We start from the raw sequence: 6,000 nt of genomic DNA, 5'->3' as shown, positions 1-6,000 counted from the left end.
AGAGAGAAAATCAAGTGCACTTACAGGCCTACCACTGGCCAATCAGACAGCTCACCGTGTCTGCAGTTTCCTCATGCCATAGGCTGTAAAAAGAAGCCTCCAACGCACATCAAAGATGATACTAAGATTTCAAAACCATGACTCGAGAGAGACAACGAATACAGCAAAAAAAAGTTCACGTTTAAGTTATTCAGCATTGTTCAACAATTTTATAAGCCATAATATGTGTGTTCTCCCTACTTCCACTCATTCTACAACCAGCACTGCAGCTGCAGTGAATGAGTAGCAAAATGTTTCAATAAGCACAATATTATTCGCATCTGGTCTTTAAAAAATATATATTTATAGTCAAGGAATATTTCACTTTCGTTGGGAGTAGCAACGAATTGGTCCATGCTCACTCAACTGTCCCTCAAGTAACACAACAAATTATCTATTACCAGTGTGATCCTAGATCAATTTTTTTTTATAATTTCAAAATGGTCTATCAAGAACATTGGCAGGGTAATTCAAGCATAGCCAATATGCAGTGAATGTAACTGGCCCTATAGCTTACTGCACAAACCTCATTGCTACAGAACTGTTCATTGGTTAATGTCGCATAGGCTTATGTTTTTTTTATATTTTTTTAAGTCAAGTAAAAAAATATCTGAGCGGTAGATCTCGGCCTGCAGTTTGACTCAGTGTTCCCCTCAGCTAAAGTTATAATCTTACTTCCTGTGCAGTACCGCCTGGCACTCCACCACAGCGAAAATCTAAAATGGGCTTTAAAATGCTACCTCAGAAAAGCCCCTTAACAGTACCACTAATGCATAGTCTCTTATTGAACTGAGACCAGAGTGCGATTCAGAGAGGAGAAATCAAAAAAAAAAAAGAGGCACAAACGGTATTAGCTGGTGTTTGAGTAATTATCGGTAGGTCACTAGTTAGCATTCATAGAATACCCCATTGGCTAGTCCTAGGTGTATTTTCTTAGAGACTAATGTAATCTGTAACACAGAGCTCAGGGCGTACTCTGTCCGGGACCAGGGACTATTTTAGGAGCTGTGAAAGAGCAGAGGCAGCCCTGAGACCTTGTGCTGCTCCTGGTTGTGATAGCTAAGGGCAGGTGTCCAGAGAGTGTGGGCCGGGGCCAGGGAAGGAGGGAGAGAGGAAGGAGGGCCAGGGAAGGAGGGAGAGAGGAAGAGGGCCAGGGAGAGAGGGTGGGGAGAGGAAAAGAGGGTAAAGGAAGGGAGCAGGGGAGAGGAAGGAAGAGTTATTTATTTAACTGTGCAAGTCAGTTAAGAACAAATTCCTATTTACAATGACAGCCTACCAAGGCCAAACCCTAACCCGGGCGACGCTGGGCCAATTGTGCGCCGCCCTATGGGACTCCCAAACACGGCCGATTGTGATACAGCCTGGAATCAAAACGCCTCTAGCACTGAGATACAGTGCCTTAGACCTCTGCGTCACTCGGGAGAGAGGGGATCTGCTGTAACCTTGGTAGACAACGTTGCTTTCAGATCCCAGGCAGAACCAGGCACCGTCCTCCCTCCCACTGCTCGCCTTGTGTACCGTGTGTCTTGGAGACTGTCTTCAGCAGATCTCCGTCTGGTTCATAGATAAATCACACACTGCAGGATGTGTAGCTATCAGGAGGTTGAGACGCGGTAATATCCAGTCATTGAACAGTTCCACATCAGACTTTGACACCAGAATGCAGAAATACCCAAGTACTGTTGGCTAATATACAACAATAGATCACATCAGAATTAGAACAATATTGGCTGATAAATACTTGACGCCTATTGTGAAATTGATATTGCCTGCAGGTTTCAGCTAACTACAGATTATTCTGCCTTTTAAATTACTCACTGTTTACCTGTGGATGCCCAAGAAGTGCCAGGTAGCCTAGTGGTTAGATCGTTGGACTAGTAACTGAAAGGTTGCAAGATCAAATCCCTGAGCTGACAAGGTTAAAATCTGTCGTTCTGCCCCTGAACAAGGCAGTTAACCCACTAGGCCGTCATTGAAAATAAGATTTTGTTCTTAACTGACTTGCCTAGTTAAATAAAAAATAAATAAGGAGGCTCAGAAGGCTTTCTAAAGCATCTTCATGTGTGTCACCTTCTTCACCAAATTTAACATGTAATGTCTCTAGAAACTGCTCTGGTGAAAACCCTTAAGGCCTATAGTCCCCCTCACTGAGCTGCACCACAGGGTCCAGGCTCTTTTAAGACCCTCTTTCTTTTCCTTTTTTACTGTCTTTTCTATTTTCCTCATCTTTAGCAACTGATTTCATGGTCTGATTTAGTTTCCCCAGAGACAAAACCTCTTGAGGAGTCCTCTGCTGTGAAACTACCAGCACCCACTGCTCTCAGAACACTTCCAGCCTGTCCTCCTGAACTTGGCTCACATGGGGGGAAAATACTAATTTCCCCACTTTCAAGGAAGACAAATAAAAGAAAAACATTCCTCCGACTCACACTGCCAATCTAACTTGGCAATCTATGGTGTGCTGAGGAACGTTCAAAGAATACTGTAACTGTAGTGTGCTGGCTAGGCTGTTAGCTATACTGCAACTGTAGCATGCTGGCTAGGCTGTTAGCTATACTGCAACTGTAGCATGCTGGCTAGGCTGTTAGCTATACTGCAACTGTAGCGTGCTAGCTATAGTGTAACTGTAGCATGCTGGCTAGGCTGCTAGCTATACTACAACTGTAGCATGCTGGCTAGGCTGCCAGCTATACTACAACTGTAGCATGCTGGCTAGGCTGCTAGCTATATTGTAACTGTAGCGTGCTGGCTAGGCTGCCCTTGAGGAAGGCAGTTAAACCCCACATTCAGAGGGGTGGGTTAAATGCGGAAGACACATTTCGGTTGAACACATTCAGATGTGCAACTGACTAAGTATCCTCTTTCCCTTAACTATACAGTGCCTTCAGAAAGTATTCATACCCATAGATTTACTCCACATGTTACATTACAGCCTTTACATAACATTTATTAAATAGATTTTTTCCCCCTCACCAATCTACACACAGTACCCCATGATGACCAAGTGAAAACATGTTTTTTTCACACATCTATGCAAATTTATTGAAAAAGTAAAGCTGAAATGTCATGAGTCAATAGGTATACAACCCCTTTGTTATGACAAGTTTAAATAAGTTCAGGAGTATATAAACTCAGCAAAAAAAAGAAATGTTCACTGTCAACTGCGTTTATATTCAGCAAACTTAACATGTGTAAATATTTGTATGAAAACAAGAGTCAACAACTGAGACAAACTGAACAAGTTCCACAGACATGTGACTAACAGATAATTGAATAATGTGTCCCTGAACAAAGGGGGGGGGGGGGGTTCAAAATCAGAAAAATAACAGTCAGTATCTGGTGTGGCCACCAGCTGCATTAAGTACTGCAGTGCATCTCCTCCTCATGGATTGCACCAGATTTGCCAGTTCTTGCTGTGTGATATTACCCCACTCATCCACCAAGGCACCTGCAAGTTCCTGGACATTTCTGGGGGGGGAATGGCCCTAGCCCTCACCCTCCGATCCAACAGGTCCCAGATGTGCTCAATGGGATTGAGATCCGGGCTCTTCGCTGACCATGGCAGAACACTGACCTTCCTGTCTTGCAGGAAATCACGCACAGAACGAGCAGTATGGCTGGTGGCATTGTCATGCTGGAGGGTCATGTCAGGATGAGCCTGCAGGAAGGGCACCACGAGGGAGGAGGATGTTTTCCCTGTAACGCACAGCGTTGAGATTGCCTGCCTGCAATGACAACAAGCTCAGTCCGATGATGCTGTGACACACCGCCCCAGACCATGACGGATCCTCCACATCGATCCCGCTCCAGAGTACAGGCCTCGGTGTAACGCTCATTCCTTCGACGATAAACGTGAATCCGACCATCACCCCTGGTGAGACAAAACCACGACTCGTCAGTGAAGAGCACTTTTTGCCAGTCCTGTCTGGTCCAGCGACGCTGGGTTTGTGCCCATAGGCGACGTTGTTGCCGGTGAGGACCTTCCTTACAACAGGCCTACAAGCCCTCAGTCCAGCCTCTCTCAGCCGATTGTGGACAGTCTGAGCACTGATGGAGGGATTCTGCATTCCTGGTGTAACTCGGGCAGTTGTTGCCATCCTGTACCTGTCCCGCAGGTGTGATGTTCGGATGTACCGATCCTGTGCAGGTGTTGTTACACGTGGTCTGCCACTGCGAGGACGATCAGCTGTCCGTCCGGTCTCCCTGTATCGCTGTCTTAGGCATCTCACAGTAGACATTGCAATTTATGGCCCTGGCCACATCTGCAGTCCTCATGCCTCCTTGCAGCATGCCTAAGGCACGTTCACGCGGATGAGCAGGGACCCTGGGCATCTTTTTTGTGTGATTTTCAGAGTCAGTAGAAAGGCCTCTTTAGTGTCCTAAGTATTCATAACTGTGACCTTAATTGCCTACCGTCTGTAAGCTGTTAGTGTCTTAACGACCGTTCCACAGGTGCATGTTCATTAATTGTTTATGGTTCATTGAACAAGCATGGGAAACAGTGTTTAACCCCTTTACAATGAAGAGCTGTGAAGTTTTGGATTTTTACAAATGATCTTTGAAAGACAGGTTCTTGAAAAAGGGACGTTTCTTTTTTTTCTGAGATAGATATATCTGTCTGCTTTTTGGGGTTATCCTACCTTTGCCATTGAGGAAGTGAAGCAAGCGCACTTGTTGTTTGGAACACAACCCTGCGTCCCCACCATCACACAATTACCATTGTTTACACAATCCAAAAACATTCTATTATAAATCGCAATCTGGGTCAGTTGGGCATAATTTTAAAGCTTATTATATTGCTAACATGACTAGCAAAGTTATCAAATATGATCTTAATGTTTAGGTTTCAACGGGCACTTCAGACAGATTGTAATTTTGGTGCGCATAGAATGGTGTGTGTTCCGCTGCAAATTTCCTTCACAATATGACAAACATAGGCTCGTTCGGTTTAGGACAGACAACCCAGGGTGTAACGCCATGTCATCTTGTAACTGGAGCTAATATAGCGATCATAAACACTGATTATTATTGATCAAAACCTATTCAGCACCGTATTTGTATTTTTTATGGATCCCCATTAGCTGCTTCCAAGGCAGCAGCTACTCTTCCTGGGGTCCAGCAAAATTAAGGCAGTATATACAATTTTCTAAACATTACAATACATTCACAGATTTCACAACACACTGTGCCCTCAAGCCCTTACTCCACTACCACACATCTACAGTACAAAATCCATGTGTACGTGTGTGTATAGTGCATATGTTTGCACGAGTCTGTGCCAATGTTTGTGTTGCTTCACAGTTCCCGCTGTTCCATAAGGTCTATTTTTATATTTTTGTTATATCAAATATTACTGCTTGCATCAGTTAATTGATGTGGAATAGAGTTCCATGTAGTCATGACTATTTAGTACTGTGCGCCTCCCATAGTCTGTTCTAGACTTAGACTGAAGAGACCTCTGGTCTTGTGAGGTGTGCATGGATGTCTGAGCTGTGCGCCAGTAGTTCAAACAGAGAGCTCGGTGCATTCAACATGTCAATACCTATCATATTATACAAGTAGTGAGGAAGTCAATCTCTCCTCCACTTTAAGCCAGGAGAGATTGACATGGATATTACTAACTAATATGGATATTACTAACTAATGTTAGTTCTCTGCGTACATCCAAGGGCCAGCCATGCTGCCCTGTTCTGAGCCTATTGCCTTTTTCCTAAATCCCTTTTTGTGGCACCTGACTACACAACTGAACAGTAGTCCAGGTGCGACAAAACCAGGGCCTGTAGGACCTGCCTTGTTGATAGTGCTGTTAAGGTAGAGCATCGCTTTATTATGGACAGACTTCTCCCAATCTTAGCTACTGTTGTATCAATGTTTTGACCCTGACAGTTTACAATCCAGGGTTACTCCAAGCTGTTTAGTCACCTCAACTTGCTCAATTTCCACATTATTTATTACAAGATT

General features: G+C 44.2%; 2 protein-coding genes across 7 annotated transcripts in view; one reads left to right on the top strand and one right to left on the bottom strand.

The window, feature by feature from the left end:
• sema4d (sema domain, immunoglobulin domain (Ig), transmembrane domain (TM) and short cytoplasmic domain, (semaphorin) 4D) overlaps positions 1-6,000 on the bottom strand; it is a 100,928-nt gene that overhangs the window by 56,763 nt on the left and 38,165 nt on the right. The gene's annotated exons all lie outside the window — the stretch shown is intronic.
• The window catches only part of LOC145859986 (uncharacterized), a gene marked incomplete at its 5' end in the record, with an annotated part of 30,690 nt that overhangs the window by 3,611 nt on the left and 21,079 nt on the right, over positions 1-6,000 (top strand). The window lies entirely within an intron of this gene.

Source organism: Salmo salar, chromosome 13, assembly GCF_965601325.2.
Source record: "Salmo salar chromosome 13, fSalSal1, whole genome shotgun sequence".
In the NCBI taxonomy this organism is placed as follows: Eukaryota; Metazoa; Chordata; class Actinopteri; order Salmoniformes; family Salmonidae; genus Salmo; species Salmo salar.
The sequence above is the reverse complement of the archived record's forward strand: the minus strand, read 5'-3'. Positions and strand labels throughout refer to the sequence as shown.